This window comes from Pangasianodon hypophthalmus, chromosome 15 (genome assembly GCF_027358585.1).
Source record: "Pangasianodon hypophthalmus isolate fPanHyp1 chromosome 15, fPanHyp1.pri, whole genome shotgun sequence".
Classification (NCBI taxonomy): Eukaryota; Metazoa; Chordata; class Actinopteri; order Siluriformes; family Pangasiidae; genus Pangasianodon; species Pangasianodon hypophthalmus.
The window spans coordinates 16,932,812-16,950,666 of NC_069724.1; the positions used below are offsets into that span (position 1 = coordinate 16,932,812).

The 17,855-nt window shown below is 38.1% G+C and overlaps 1 protein-coding gene across 5 annotated transcripts in view; it reads right to left on the minus strand.

Moving 5' to 3' along the window:
• The window catches only part of shroom3 (shroom family member 3), a 79,469-nt gene that overhangs the window by 38,845 nt on the left and 22,769 nt on the right, over positions 1-17,855 (minus strand). The window contains exon 1 of one of the 5 annotated variants that reach the window (XM_026928698.3): positions 9,121-12,074. The exons of 3 other annotated variants lie outside the window; for them this stretch is intronic. The gene's annotated coding sequence lies outside the window, so the exon portion shown is untranslated. Of the gene's footprint in view, positions 1-9,120; positions 12,075-17,855 lie in introns of those variants that run through there. One more of the 5 variants, XM_026928697.3, reaches the window with a different exon arrangement.

Sequence of the window (17,855 nt, forward strand, 5' to 3'; positions counted from 1 at the left end):
GCTGTCCAGTTTCGGTGAGCCCGTGCCCAGATTCCTGTTCTTAGCTGACAGGAGCGTGGCTCAATGTGGCCTACTACTACTGTAGGCAATCTGCTCAAGGTTGAACAGTTCTGAGATGCTTTTCTGTTCACCACAGGTGTAAAGAGTGGTTGTTTGATTTACCCTAGTCAGGCCATTCTTCTCGGACCTCTCTCATCAACAAGGCATTTATGCCCACAAAACTGCTGCTCACTGGATGTTGTTTTGGTTTTTTTTTTTTTTTTTTTTTGCACCATTTAGTGTAAACTCTAGAGACTGTTGAGTGTGAAAATTGCGGGAGATCAGCAGTTTCTGAAATACTCAAAGCAGCCTGTCTGGCACCACAAAAATGCCACAGTCCAAGTCACTGAGATCACATTTTTGTTCCCCATTCTGGTGTTTGATGTGAAGATTAACTGAAGCTCTAGGCCTGTATCCACATGATTTTATGTATTGCGCTGCTGCCATATGACAGGCTGATTGGATAATTGCATGAAGGAGCAAGTGTACAGGTGTTCCTATTAAAGTGGTCAGTAAGTATATGTATAATACTCTGTCCTGAATGTCACAAAAACAAATGTTGTGATATAAGAGGAATAAAACGCTTTAGGTCTTGCTTTTATTGGAAACTATTCTGCTTCATGGTGGTAACAGTAACTCCACTTCACATGTGGCCACATCATACCACCCCATCATTGATTATTTTCCTGTAGCGTCATGCCCTGTCATGTTTTATTCCTAACATAAGATACATACCAATATTAAACAAGCACAATAATTCAAATTCATGCAGCTTGTTAGTCAGATATTACTAACAAGACATTATCCTAGGTTTTAAAAAGGTCAGTTGTGTTGTTATGTCATGATGTTTCTTTTCAGCTAAAACACAACCTTTCATTATATTACAACTATCATAATATCATACACTATATGGCCAAAAGTTTGTGGACACCTGACCACCACACCCATATATGGAAGCACAGAATTGTATAGAATGTCTTTGTATGCTGTAGCATTATGATTTCCTTTCACTGAAACTAAAGAAACCTGTTTCATCATGACAGAGCCCTGACCTCAACCCCATTAAACACCTCCAGGATGAATCGAGATGCCGACTGTGCACCAGGCCTTCTCACTTGACATCAGTGCCTGACCTCACTAATGCTCTTGTGGCTGAATGGGCAAATCCACACATCCAGAACAGTGGAGGCTGTTATAACATCAAAGAGGGGACCGACTTCATGTTAATGCCTATGGTTTTAGAATGGGCACATATAAGTGTGATGGTCAGGTGTCCACATACTTTTGTCCATATAGTATATATATAACAAGATAATAAACCATGATGAAGGTTAGGCAGCTAAATGAAAAATGTATACTAGTCTATATCATCCAAGTGTCCCATCAAATTTCAAAAAAAAAAAAAGAAAAAAAGAAAAATCACACATTTGTTTTAAAACTGTCCTAACTCTGGAATACTTGGAATTTTGAGTTTTATTTTTTAGCCTGGTGAATCCATTTTAAACACATCTTTAAACACAGAGCCTTTGAATTCCTTCACCTGTGACTTGCCCATTTTGTTTATCTTTGCCTTGCAGAATTTTTGCATAACTTTTCTGAATATCTTTCACAGGGTTCACATGGCTTTTCTACAGTAAGATTCAAGCATTCCTCCATCAGACTTTTTACAGTGTAACGCACATTAAAAACGAAGCTTAATATGACAGCTTTGGCGAAACACTTCTAGGTAGTTGGCTGATGTTACACTAGCTGTCAGTTTGAAAATTACAGGAAATGTTATAATATCTGTGAATGCTATCTGGCACAAATGATAAATGTTAAGATTTATATTATGGTAGCTCAACAGTTAACTCTCTGGGTTACTGATCAGGAGGTCAGGTTCAAGCCCCAGCACTACCAAGCTGCCACTGTTGGGCTCCTGGACAAGGCCCTTAACCCCATCTGCTCCAGTGGGTAACGTATCATGACCGACCGTGTGCTCTGGCCCCAGCTTCCTGACAAGCTGAGATATACATAGAAAAGAATTTCACTGTGCTGTAATGTATATGTGACAAAGGCTTCTTCTATCAATTTATTTGTGGTACAACTTATAGTATGTTAACTTTCATTTTCCTTTTAGCACTGCAGGCTCAGTATGCATACAATACACTCATGAAACCATGAAGTGCTTTTCCTATCATATGTTATTTAGTCTACTTCAATGGAAAAAAACAAAAGGTTGTGGTTATTTACACAAAATTTCACATCTCGTAATCATAACATTTAAAAAATTAAGATTTTTGAAGACTTTTAAACATCTGCTTGAGCCCTGATTTAAGAAATCCCCTAAAATATATAAGATAGATGCTACAACAAATTAAAATTAAAAAGGTACTCTGGAATAATAGAGTAAGAAAACAAGTGCTGGATGCTGGGAAGCATGAGTGAGTGTGCCCTTTAAAACCTTTTTCTCCACTCTCACACACACCCTTTCCATATTTGTGGCAGCGAAAGTCTTTAAAAGGCCAAAACCAGCCTGACTTGTTACTGGAATGTTGACCTGATGAGGCATTTACAGAGAGAGAGAGAGAGAGAGAGAGACAGAGAGAGAGAGAGAGAGAGAAGGAGAGAGATGGAGAGATGATGGTTGGGGTTTAACATTGGTAAACAGCTACTCTTCAAGGTCAGAAAAACAAAAGTGTGTCCAATTCCTCAAAGCTCTAGCCGATTATGGAAATATAATGCTACCGGACACATTAATATTAACCTTTGACCCTTCTAACCATAATATTTTAACACATGCCTTATTTCAGTGAATCAGCAGCATTTCCTTTGCTCCATAAAGCAGGATAAACATCAACTTCATCCATGCAGGTCATTCTTTAACTTCCCTTTTGAAATGGCAGCTTTGGTGCTAGTGACTGGAAAGTTCACATTGCAGAAGTGCTGGAGTTAGTGCTCAGAGCAAAGCCCTTAACCCTAAACTGCTCAGGTCTGTGCATGAACTGAATCTGTCACACCTCTAGGACACTTAGAATAAAATATGATCTGCCAAAAATAAATAAATCTTCATGGAAATAACATAATTTTCCATTGTTACTTTGTTCCAATACAGGGTGTCAGGAACCAACGGAAATATATTGAGGAAATATGTCGATCTGAATATGATGAGCAAAATCTGCAAAAACATGACGCAATGGTTGAGAAAATACATAGAGAATATGTTGTAAATAATAAACACAAAATTAAGCATATGCAGTTTTACTCTCATTGGCTCCTGATGTGACGGACATCCTATACTAAATAGCGGTTAAAAAATGAAGATGTCTGCTGTTAATGGACATCTAGACATTAATATTTTGAATACATCATAATGACCATTTCACCTTTTTAAGTGTGTTCCACTGCAATACTTGGTAATCTTAAAATACCCCAACAGCACCAACCATCTGTACTTGCATCACTAACAACAGCCAAAAAAGGTCATATTACTAAATGGGAAAAATCTAAACTATCCTCTCTGCACTGGCTTAATCTTTTAACATACTCAACATTAGAAAATCTTACAGAAGCCATTAGAGACAGAAACAAGTCATATTTAGACACCTGTTTAGGCACCATTGCTGATATACTAGGAAACTGATTTCTCCAAATAACAATCAACTCAGAAACAATTTTATTATGCATCTATAAGTCTCTATAGGGTATCAGTATGCGACCCTCTAATTTGTCCTGTCTCGCTGTTTCCTTGCCTCACACTGTCCTGTATTATTATGTACCCTATTGTTCCATCCATCCATTCTCCGTACCGCATATCCTACACAGGGTCGCAGGGTACACTCTGGACGGGGTGCCAACCCCGCAGGGCACCATCCCACACACATTCATTCACACACTATGGACAATTTAGAAATGCCAATTAGCATGTCTTTGGACTGGGGGAGGAGTCCACGTCTTTGGACTGGGGGAGTATGGGGAGAACATGTAAGTTCCGTGAGCACAGGGCAGAGGTAGGATTCAAACCCCCAACCCCGGAGGTGTGAGGCAACAGTGCTAACCGCTAAGCCACAGTGCCCCCCATTTCCTGTGTTACATATAACCCCTGTTATACATGTTCATGTGTTTATAAATAAATAAAAAAGGGTGTTCATTTATAACTCTTAGTAAAATGGCAAGTTAATGATGTAGTCAAAATGTCGGGTCTGTCATGCAATTTTTCAAGTTCAATTCACGTGAACTTTATCATTATGCAAGAAGAGAAATGTTTGTTCTCTGGTCTGATGAGACCAAAACTGAAAATGACAAAAAGCATTCCCGCGGAGAAGCATGGTGGAGGTAGCATCGTGTTGTGGGGATGCTTTTCATTAACAGAGAATGAGAAACTGGTCACGATTGAGGGCAAGATGGATGGGTAATCCAAGAAGAAAATGTGTTTCAGAAACTTGAGACTCGGTGAAGGCTCACCTTCCAACAGGAAGATGACCCTAAGCATACGGCAGGTGCTACACTGGAGTGCTTCGAAACCAAGAACTTGAAAGGCCTACTCAAAGGCCAGACCTCAATACAATTGTGAATCTGTGGCAAGACTTGAATATTGCTGTTTACCAATGGTGTCTATCCAATCTGACAGAGCTTGAGCAGCTGTGCCAAGAAGAATGGCCAAAAATATCAAGATACAGATGTACAAAGCTGATAGAGACACATCCCAGAAGGCCCAGCTGTATTATAGCCAATGGTACCAATTTCTACCAATTATTGACCCATGGAGTTTGTGTACCTATGCAACTTACAAATGTCTGCTTTGTTTAATTAACGTTTCTGCCACAATTTAAAAAAAATTATTTTGCAACTTCAGATGTTAGACATATTGTGTAAAACAATTCCATCCGTTTTAGTTCCAGGTTGTAACACGATAAAATATATAAAACTTCAAGAGGGTGAATACTTATGCAAGGCAATGTATATTTCATATTAACTCTATATAGGCATTTTTTTCTGTATGTCATTTGTCATTTGTTTAGGCAAAGCTGTCAGTCACATGGAAATATTTATTGTAATGTAGTTAATTTTATTCTATCCTATTCTATTCATATCCTCAGTACACAGTTGCTTTAAGAAATCCAAAACCACACCAAAAAGACATTTTAGAAATATTTTGATAAATTTCTGAGGAGAAAAAAAAGAAAAAGGTAAAAGCTTATAGGTTAAGGTAAAAATTGTAGAATTTTTACGCAAACACTTGGTAATGAAATGCAATACTGGATCAGAGGATTCGAATGTCTGTCCTTTGCTAAAGAGATAACAAATAAGCTGACAGGAGACATGCTCAACTTTAGCCAAAACCCTTCAAAGAAAATACATACACATGCACGCCATTCTTATCGCCTTACTTAATGCTCATCCATCTCTCTTTACCTTTCCTTTTCCCTTCATTCTCCTCTCTCCTTGCTTTTCCTATTGCCACCTATCTCGCTCTGAAGACTCTGTGGTTTCCCATTATCTATTTATGTCTCACAGACGAATGTTAGGATATACACTGAAGAATGCACCCTCCTTATTGCAGTACCATGCTAATACTCCCAAAAGATTCCTATTTCTCATAACAGTGATGTAATACAAGCATAGTTTTAGCTTCACACCACCTAAATGTGAAATTGAACTCTCACTGTGATAGCCCGAGTCAAAAATGAGTTCTAGACAAATTTATGCCAAAATTACATTCTTCAATGCTTCATGAGTTCCACACACATAACATGGTATGAAGCATTACCCAGGTAATGTTTAACCTGGGTAACTTGTCTGTATGTGTAAGCATGTTTTCCTTTGGGAAGCTTTCTTGGATTGGAAAGATGCTTTTTTACAAAAATAAAAAAATATTATTACTTCAGCAAGAAACTGTTTCAAACTGGGAATCACAAGACAAAATTGAAAGGAACATATCAGTCATATCAACATACAAAATTGACAGTGAACTGCAGAAATTCAGTTCCCAGGATGAGGGTTGTTCAATTTATGTATTATCAAGTAGTACTACTGTTACAAAGACAATATTAATATTAGTGCAAAAGTGTAATATTAGTGCAAAAGTGAGAACTTATTATTCTATGTAAGCAAGGACAGACTACCAACTGGGCCTACTAGGCATGTGAACTAGGGGGCCCACAACAAGCAAATATTTGTAGATTAGATCATGAACAAGGTGAGATTAGACTAATATTATATTAGAACATGAGCCATTGACTGTAAAGTCACGGAATATGAATTAATTTCGGAAATGTCTGAAATGTGTGGTTTTGAATTGGTAACCAATGAGTGGTGAGTTAGGTCCTCACCACTTAGCAAAATAAGCAGAAGAAAAAATCCATGAATAACTATAAACTCACACTAAGCATGTCAATAAAAAGAATACTTAGAATATTCATTTTCCCTATTTGGCCACTGGTCAAATTAAAAGTGAAGATTTGGTGGGTGAGTTTGCAAGGAAAGATAAAATGCCTTTTGCCAAAGGTAAGACTGCCTTCTGCATAGCACAGAGGCAACACACATACACATACTCCTAATGTAGTCATGTATGCACTATTTTGCATGTGTTGGGTTGCAGGGTAGGGCAGCCAGGGCTCCGCGCACTGCTTCATGCATATCGAGTGGGAAGGGGAACACCCAAGGGCCTATGATTTACTAATCCATCCTTCAGTGTAAGTGTTTCATTTAAATCTTTCAATTATGAAGAAACTCTAGTTCTAAAAGCTCTTGCATAGAGAGGATCCCTCATATCTATATAAGTGTTAATAATATATTAAAATTTATACAAAATGCCAGAATGAGCTCATCCAATCTCAGCAGTTCAGCACACCATGAAGGCGTCACTCAGAACACACCACTCCACCCAGGAGAGAAAAAAGTCTAGTTCTAAAAGCTCTTGCATAGAGAGGATCCCTCATACTCACGTAAGTGTCAATAATATATTAAAATTTATACAAATGCCAGAATGAGCTCATCCAATCTCAGCGGTTCCGCACTCCATGAAGGCGTCACTCAGAACACACCACTCCACCCAGGAGAGAAATTTTTTACCAACGCTGAACTCCATAATAGCTGAAACTGGTAATGAATTAACAAACCACAAGTCAAACAAATCAGAAGCATGTTCTTGACTTTCTCATAAATTTAAAAGCAGCCTGAAGATCACAAAACAGACAAAGCTTCCACAATCTTAGGTGACACTGAATCAGCATTTTCCTTCCCTGTTTATAGCAGGGCTCGTTATACTTCATCAGGACTGCTTCTAAGAGCTGACAAAAACAAACTTTGGAAAGACCCACGTTTTCATAGACTTTCAAAACAGTAGTAAGATCTTAGAAATCCATCAGACAAGGGAGCGGGTAGTAAACAGCAAGGCATGATGTGTGTAAACGGACATTTTTTGTTGTCTGTTTAAATAAAATAGTGGCACCTGCGACCGAGTAGGTTGTTGCTGTTTCTGCTTCGACTGTGGAAGTTTATATAGAATCACATCACGTAAATGGAAAAATTCATTGAAAAGCATTGAGGCTTTTAAACTTTTCTCAGCCTTCCATAAAAGCTGAATGCATGTATGACTCTTCTCCAACTAGTACGCTGTTATAACTTGAAGGAGCAACCTCATTTAAAAATTCCACACAAACAACTCCACTGCACTGACTTGAAAGAGAAAAGCAAATGAAACTGACCAACATGTTAAAGTATTTTAATGAACAGCTAGCGGAGATAAAAACTACATCATTTCATTTTAAAAGTTCACTTTGAAAGGAGCAATGCTTCCACTTAACTATAAGAAAATGTTATCAGACATCTATTCAACTAATCCTAATATGTACGACTGTGATAAGCACGTTTGAGGGGGAGAGCAGGTTCCATCCCAGCCACCCTCACCCCCCTTCCCCCAGCTATTCATATTTATCTACTGGCCAATCACAGTTGAGGTGAGAGGGCATTTTAGACACTTTGGTTTAGCAGACCAACTTTTCAAAAATACCACACTCCACCCCTCTGAAGTGTCTTTAAGTTAAGCAATGTGGCCTAGACTTTTTCAATTTTTAACTGATTCAGATTCCTGTTCTCAGCTCACAGGAATGTAACCCCGACATGGTCTTCTGCTGTTGTAGCTCATCCACCTCGAGGTTCGACCTATTGTGCATTCTGAGATTCTTTTCTGATCACCATGGTTGTAAAGAGTGGTTATTTGAATTACCATAGCCTTCCTGTTAGCTCAAACCAGTCTGGCCATTCTCCTCTGAAATTTTTCATCAACAAGGCATTTCCACGTGCACAAACGCCGCTCACTATTCTTTGTAAACTCTATGGACTGTTGTGAGTGAAAATCCCAAGTGATCAGCAGTTTCTGAAATACTCAAACCAACAACAATGGCATGGTCAAAGCCACTGAGATCATATTTTTCCCCATTCTGATGTTTGATGTGAATATTAACTGAAGCTCTTGACTTGTACCTGCATTGCACTGCTGCCACATGATTGGCCGACTGGATAACTGCATAAACATGCGAATGTTCCTAATAAAGTGGGCAGTGAGTGTAGTTTGAAGTGAATCTGAATTATTAGGCTAATAATATATTCTACAATATAATCCATAGTTATTACAGTGATTATTAGGATAACAGCTAACATAATATATAGTGAAACTGGACTAGTAGCTAATACGTTACATAGTTTATAATAAAGCTACAAACTAAAACTTAATATAATTAATAGTCTATGGTCAAAAAATAATGATTATTAGGCCAATAAAGCCTATAATATAAGCAAAATTAAGCTAATAGCTAACAGTGTATACTACAGGAAAAATGACATGCCATGACCACACTGTACATAGTCATAAACCACAAACAACAGTTATCACCTGTTAGTTACACTGATAATAGCTTCTTCTGCACTAGTCACTGCAGGGTAAAAGAAATATTTAATGAACTAGAAGTCTTTTTTGCACGTGCGCATGCATGTGTACATTTATGCACGTATCTAAGCATGTGTGGATACTGCGTGTGTGTTTGTGTGTGTGTGTGAAAGAGAGAGAGTGGTTTCACCTGCACAGGTGAGTATGCTTACCTCTCAGATCAGGTGTCGCAAGGAGTGGTGCTCTTTTTTTTTGTTTTTCTCCAAAACCAAAAATGTAAGCCAAAAACAACAAATCAACTGGAGAGTGAACTTTAAACCACCAGGCGAAGCACTTCCACAGCTAACTCGGATCTCCAGCCATTTCTCACTCTCACACACACGCACACGTGCGCACACTTTTTAGGCGCGAGCTTAATATAAACATTTAGAAATTCCAAATACTATCTGGCCAAATCCTGAAAAAGAGTGACCAACATCCTCTGCGTCTTTCTTCCTCCGTTTATCTCTGTCTCTCTCTCTCTCTCTACCTCTATCCCAAAACACAGTGGATTGAGAAAGGAATCAAATTACTTCCCTCCCCTCAGCCAATCAGCATGCATGATTGGAAACCATGTCGGTGATGTCACAGGGCAGGTTACACACCTCTTTCATTCTCTCTGACAGTCTCAACTTCCCTCTTCTCCATCTCCCTCTTTCATTCTGGGGAGCTTTCCATTTATTTTACGCTGATTTTAAATTTGTGCGTAAGTAAACCTAAATGGGGGAAAAAACATAAACCCCATTTCTGCTTGTTTATAGGAAAGCTGAATCTTTCATTTTGCCTCCTTTCTTTTTACACTCTACGAAAATTATGTCCACAACCTTGTTGTGTTTAGGTTGCATCACCACTTCTCTTTAGTGTATATACCCCTATATTCGTCAGTGTTACTTGTGAAGCTTTGTGAGGTCTCTTGAGGTAAGTCTAAGCCAATATGGTTTCCCGCTTGCAATATCTCAAATCTTATGACATTCTAACCAAGTTAATCCTATGTTCACATTAGTTTGTAGTTTGTCTCTTGTGGTTGTGGATGTATATGTACATGTAGTACTGTTGTCGCTTGTGGGTGTGTACTGTCCAGTGTTTTTTTTAGTTCTAATGAGCAACAGTAGTGTCATGACTTCCCCTGGAGTCAGATGCAAACACAGACATAATTTTATTTTAAACTAAAACACAAAACAAAGACAAGGCGAGGCAGGGTGATCTTAATGGAGGTGCACTATTCATGGAAACACAAACACAAGGCTGAGCAACAAACGGGAAGAAATGCAGAGCTTATATAGTGTACTAATCAGGACAAAACACATAATAGCTGTGCAGCAAGTCAGGATTTGAGTCATAATACAGATGAAGAGATTCAAATAATGAATCAGGTTCCCATCTGGCAGTCTGAAGGTCAAGCTAACTCTATTAGCTATGTACACTCAGCAGAGGCACCAACGATCTCTGCTACTTTCTTCCAAGCATCATTTTTCTTCATAATACATGCATAATAAAAGAGAATATATGACAGGATAAGATGAAACCACAGTTATAAGTTTTTCTTCCAATTTGCAGGAAATGGGAACTAACTGCAGGTAGGAACTTAAGTTGTGAAAAGGGAAAAAATTTCAAATCACTGTCACCATAGTCCTGATCTGAGGAATCATTTGAGCCAATCTGAAGTTGTCTCTTTACCATGTCATACCTAGTTGGCATAGAACTGAGAAAATTCAAATGTCTCTTGCTGCGCTGTAGTTTGGCACTTGTTGCTGAAATTGGAAAATGAACACAGAAAATGAATGGTTGCCTGCTGCTTTGTCGCTTGTTAGTGTGTACGTAGGGTAAGGATAGATATTGGGTCAACTTTATTCACATGAAATTGAACTAAATCCAACTACATCATTTTGCTCATCTGAATTCAGATAAATTCCATCATGAGTTCAGGATGATCAGTGGTAGCTTGTTTCGTGAGCTTGTTAATCCTGGGCTAGTTGTAGTGCTTTTGAATTTCCAGGTTTTGACAACACAAGCAACAAGGGTGGATAAATGGTGAAGAGAATAAACTCTACTCCTTATATACTTTTACAAAAGTTTTCATTTGGTATGTACTTTTAAACTTTTAACTGAGAGTCACAGTGGTGCAAAGCACCTTGATGCTCTAACTATAGCACATGCTGAATCCCACTACATCCATCGGCCAAGGCGCAATCTGCCCATCACAGCCAGTGTGTACCTTCAATTACACTTTTACATAAAATGAAGGTCTAAATAAAAATGTAAGGAGTAAACAGTAAAGTTTTTTTTCTTGGAAATCTAATTAAAAGGATCAAGTATTCAATTTCAATAATACTCAAGTAAAGAATAAATACACCAAAATAATACTTAAGTAGAGGTGTAACAATACACTCAGTTCAAGATTCGATTCACGATATTGGTTTCATGATTCATGATTCACTTTGATTATCTGAATATTTTGAACAAAATTTGAATGAAGAAAAATTATGACTTAAAAGACTCCTTTCTTATTTCTGAATCAGTAACAGTGCAAAACAATGTGCGCTGTTGTCTGTATAAAACTAAATAAATCAAAAATTGCTATGAACAGATATTTAAACAAAATGTACTACAGGTTCACCATATCTTAAAAATAAATAAATGTATAAAATCTTCCCAAAAATTTGACTGAATAAACAAAGTCTCTGACCTGGGATAAATGATCAACTGAAACATGATGTGCTCCATAGCAGCTTAGAGTCATTTTAACTGGAAGTAGAGCTCCAAAGATGGCTAAAATACCCGACTTTCGCAGCCTCTTTCTCAGGCACTGTAGATCGCAGCGGTGTGGGGCTGGTATCGTTTTAAAGCTACTAAGGACCTCTTTTAATGCTTATAACATGGTTGTGTAACCATATAACCTATAATGCATGTCTGTCTTTGTGGTCTGGAGCTATCTATATATTTTAACTCTATGGGTTGCGCAGATTGGGATGTCGGTGTTCAAACAGGGCAAATGCATTACCTGCATAGCTAATAGAATGCTCATATACACGATGTGAATTGCACATTACTACAATGCACATTGTCACAATTTACCGTAGCAATGCATCATGTTACCAGGTATCATTACATTCTTATACTTAAGTATAGTTTTAAAGTAAAATCACTCAAGTAATTTCCACTCCGCAAGCAATCCAATTCAATTTTTATTTATATAGCACTTTTAATAATGGAAATTGTCACAAAGCAGTATTACAGACATATATAAATTACGGATATAAATTTTAAATGTATAAATTTATCCCTAATGAGCAAGCCAGAGGTCCAGTGTTTAAAGCGCTATACAAATAAATCTGAATTGAATTGAGTTAAAGCACTTAACTAGCTGGCCATAACTTTATTACATTATGTTAAAATACCACTTTTTAGCTTAGTTACTGAGCTTTTCAGGTGACCAAAACATGAAATTGGGCAAGTACACTGGTGCTCACACTTGCCTGGTAGGCTAGCTAATGGATTTGTCCTTACTGTGCAGTCTGGGGTGGATGAGGTTCCCTGAACACCAGCCCTTTTGCCTCTTAATGTACACACTGCTCTTTCTGAAAAGGCTTTTTAAAGAGTTGTTCAATGCAACAATGCTTGTGTGTGTGTGTTTACATATCTCCGTCCAAATATGTTTTCAAGTCCTAGTGTTTATGGTAGTTGAAGTCAGTTCATGTAATTCATGAACTTTTCTCACTACATGGTGTGTTCTACATCGAACAATATTTCCCTGAGTGTAGCTGTATGAAATATTAAGAAACTCTGTCCATGTCTGTAACGATAACGAAATGAAGAGATCCAAACAACCAACCATGACTGTGTGCTTGGCTGGCACTCTTTTGATGACATCATCAATGTTGCTCGCAGCCTCTTTCTCGGGCACTGTAGATTGCTCGTCTTCAGAATATTTAACATAAACGTAACGGATGGAACCACACGTAACAATTCACATTTTCTTATGTTAAAATTTTGGACGTTTGCTCAATGTTTGGATGGAAATATATCTTTTTCTTCTTCCTTTAGCTGTGAACATTCTGACAAGAGACAATAAGCGCAACAGGAATCTAATTTCCTGAAAGAATTCTGTGCTTTTAGGCACACAAAAACTGCATTCATACACAACGAACAGGAGGAAAGTAATATACCTAGATGCAAAAAACAGATGGAGAATAGACATGAATGAGAGAAACAGAATGAGAAAGAGAACCTTCACAGATATGGATAAACATCATTTCTTAGTGATTACTGAACAGGTGATTGGGACTGGAGAAACATTTGGAGTGTAGACATGAGAAGGAAACACACAAGTACAAGCCCACATCCACTTTAACAAACACACAATAGTAGACATATAATCTGTGTGTGTGTGTGTCTGTGTGTGTGCACTTACGGTTGTGCTTTGAGCACCTGCTCTATACTGCACCTGTCCCCAACTATGCATCATTGTGACACACACACATCACACACACACACACACACACACACACACACACACACACACACACACACACAGAAGCTTGGAGTACAGAAGCTTGTTACTTCACACTGCACCTACGCAAATACACACATGATTCATACGTCAGGCAGCCAAAATTCTACCTCTTTAACTTTTAGTTGCATGCTGTTTTTCTGCTGTTTTTAAATAACATTTTAAAATTATTTTAATTATAATATACAATACAATATACAATTTATACATATATGTACTTTTAAATTGCATTACAGATAATTAATCAGAGATACTTATAAGAGCACACAATATACGCTCAGTGAACACTTAATTAGGAACACTTGTACACCTACGTATTCAGGCAATTATCCATATATTATCAATAACCCATGTCATGAAGAACTGAGGCTGTTTTGAGAGTAATGGGAGGCCATACCCTGTATTAGTACAGTGTTCCCAATAAAGTGCTCTGTCAGTGTATATTCTTTTGTATACTTTTTAATTTACATCTATATTTGTTATTGCGTTTTGTTCCCTTAATTTTACTATTAAAATTGTAATGTTTTTGCTTTACTGTATGAAAAGTGTGATTTCAATAATACTAACACTATTACTACTACTATTACTAAAAACAGTTGTAATTATCATAGGAATAAGATACTACTACTAATACCAATAACAACAACATCAACAACAACAATAGTAAACCTTCTAAATTATGAACATAAAGGTGCAGGTAGTAAAAGCAAAAGAAACAGGATAGTTTGGACAATAGTCCTATGCACAGCTGAAGAATGACAAAACATCCCGTTTCCAGGAAACTTTGTATAATTTTTACTACCTCTGAAGTACACTGCAGTTGTTATATACAGACTCTTCTGAAAGTATTGAAAAACCAAGGACAATTCTTTTGTATTTGCTGTACACTGAAGACATTTGGGTTTGAGATCACAAGATGAATATGAAATGATAGATCAGAATTTCAACTTTCATTTCCTGATATCTACATGTGTTAAAAAACTTGGAACACAGCACCTTTTGCTTCTACTCACCCATTTTTCAAATGATCAAAAAAATTGGAACATGTGACTGACAGGTGTTTCTTGTTGTTCAGGTGTGCCCTGTTAGGTTGTTTAAACAATCTGAATGTCTACTCTTGGTTTGAGTCCTGAGTTTGACCTGTGAAGACTGTCTTTTTTGTTAGAAAGGATAAACCAACATGAAGACCAAAGAGCTGCCTACGGGAAAACAGCAAGCCACTGTGAAACTGAGAAAGAGGGAAAATCAATCAGAGCCACTGCACAAGCATTAGCATAGCCAATACAACAATTTGGAATGTCCTGAAAAAGAAAGAAACTACTGGTGTACTAACAACCAGATATCAAACAGGTCGGCCAAGGAAAACAACAGCAGTTGATGACAGAAACATTGTGAAAGCTGTGAAGGAAAACCCAAAAACAACAGTCAGTGACATCAACAACATCCTCCACAGGACAGTGACGGTATCACAGGCCATACCACAAGATGCAAACCACTTATCAGCAGTAAGAATCAGAAGGCAAGATTGGAATTCACAAAGAAATACAGAGATGAACCACAAAGGTTTTGGAACCAAGATTAACCTCTACCAAAGTGATGGAAAGGCCAAAGTGTGGAGAAAGAAAGGATCTGCTCAAAATCCAAAACATACAAGCTCATTAGTCAAGCATGGTGGAGGTAGTGTCATGGCTTGGGTTTGCATGGCTGCTTCTGGAATGGGCTCACTAATCTTTATTGATGATGTAACACCTGATGGTAGCAGAATAAATTCAGAAGTCTACAAAAATGTTCTGTCTGACAATTTACAGAGAAATACATTCAATCTAATCGGGAGGATCGTCATCATGCAGCAAAACAATGACCCAAAACACACTGTCAACACAACAAAGGACTTCATCAGGGGAAAAAAGTGGAAGGTCTTAGACTGGCCAAGTCAATCACTGGACCTTAATCCAATTGAGCATGCATTTCACCTCCTGAAGAGGAGACTGAAGGGAGAAAACCCCAAAACAAACAACAGCTGAAAGAAGCTGAGGTACAAGCCTGGAAAAGCATCACAAAAGAAGAATACAACAGCATTGACCAACTGAATTATTTACAAGCAAATATAAATATTAAGTGTTATTTACTTTAATTTACTTTAAGACTATCTGTACTTCCCAATCTCAAACGCAAATGTCTTCAGCGTACAGCAAAAACAAAATTATTGGGCTTGCCATTCCAGTACTTTCGGAGGAGAATGTATATACATTAGGAGTGCACCAATACACAATACACAGATTCAGTACACATTAACTCACGCAATCATTCTGCCTTCTTTTGTTGATATCAAAAATAAAGAAACAGTGAGAAGGAGGGAGTAAGAGTAAGGAGGAAATAGAGAGAGGAAAGGAGAGACAGAAAAGCTGGGCAGATGGTAGATGTAAGTGGCACTGTTAAATATTTATTCCTGAGTATAATTCTTTTAGTACACTGTCTACTGCTGCACACACACACCCAACACACACACACAAAATTTATATTACCATACTTAAGACTTGTGCCATTAGTGGGCTATTCATTTAGCTGTTGTGTGCAAAATTTTGAATGAAAAATTAATTTCCAGAAAATGCCAGGAAATACTGCCCAAATATAATTTTAAAATGTTTTGGGTTTGGTGTTTATTTTTGGTGTATAATTTTAAAATGTTTTGGGTTTGGTCCTCTTTTGACCAAAACTTATGAAATTTTCTTAAATTCCCAGGATCCATTTATGCACTGATCCTACCCATCCAGCTTAAGGTTCAATGTGTTGTGCATTCTGAGATGCTTTTCTGCTCACCACAATTGTACAGAGTGGTTATCTGAGTAGCTGTAGCCTTTCTGTCAGCTTGAACCAGTCTGGCCTTTCTCCACTGACCTCTCACATCAACAAGGTAGTTTTTTTTTTTTTTGTTTTTTTTTACTTTTATTTCTAGTGGAAAATGGGGGTCCCTTCACTGCTGCAGCCCAGGTTCGATTCCCAGCCAGGGAACCAACAGTGCGCTCTCAGTGCCGGTCCCAAGCCCAGATAGAATGGGTTGCATCAGGAAGGCCATCCAGCATAAAAACTACCAAATCAAATACACAGACCAATGATACACAGACCTGGGAGCTGCCAAAAGAGGAACAACAAAAACAATTTTTTGTGGAAAATATTCACTCTATTTTTTTCAAGTACACTTTATTCCTAATGAACTTTAGGGTAGTAACCTAGCACCGTGGAAGTTCGTCTCAAAGCATTTTCTTACAAGCACCTTCACAGATTTTGAAGCATTGTGTCATAATAAAACTGAGTTATGAAACAGCAAGGCATCAAGGGATCAAGGCAGCTGCCTTGTGTTTCAGACACACCTATAAATGAATGAATGGAATCCAAATTTGCATGACGGTTTTTCGTGTTAAACCGTCTAAGCGTGTATTTCTGCGTTTGGCCTGGGGAGCAGGTTAGACTACATAAATATCTAAATCCTAATTTCTCTGGAGTGGGTTCCTCTATATCCAGATGCTTGTAACTTACTCTCAGCTGCCGTAGATCGTCCCACGTGGATGCCCTTAAGAGTTTCCACTTCCTAAAAACAGTTTATGCCCGAGCCTTACTCTTGCCTCGGTGCATAATCTCATTTGGATATTGGAAGGAAACTTCTACCTAAGAACTGCTGCTGTAATCATAAAGACTGCCTTGTGCAAAACACACATAGTATTGTTTGCTCTTACTCTTCTACACCTGTACACTGTAATGATTTATAGTTCCAATATCCGGTGTCACTCAGTTACCATTTGAGTCTGGTTTCATTCAAGTTTTCTTCCTTATGTCATTTCAGGGAGTTTTCTTTCCCACTGTTGTCTCTTGATTGCTCATTTGGGGTCTAAATCTATATCCAGATTTCTGTGAAAATAGGAAAATACACTCTATGGCCAAAAGTCTGTGGACACTTGACCATCACACCCACACAGTATGTGCTTTCTTAACATACTATTCCATGTCCCACTTTGCTGTTATAATAACCTCCAATCTTCTGGGAAGGCTTTCCAGTAGATTTTGGAGCGTCGCTATGGTGATTTGCCCATTCAGCCACAAGAGCATTAGTGAGGTCATGCAATAATGTCGCACAAGAAGGCTTGGAATGCAGTCTGCGTTCCAAACCATCCAAAAGGTGGTCAGTGGGGTTGAGGTAAGGGCTCTGTCCAGGCCACTCTAGTTCTTCCACTCCAACCTTGACAAATCATGTCTTCATGGAGCTCGCTTTGTGCACAGGGGCACTGACATGCTGCAACATATTCGGGGCCTCTTAGTTCCAGTTAAGGGAAATTGTAATGCTACAGCATACACAGACATGCTGTACAACTGTGTGCTTCTAACTTTGTGGCATCAGTTTGG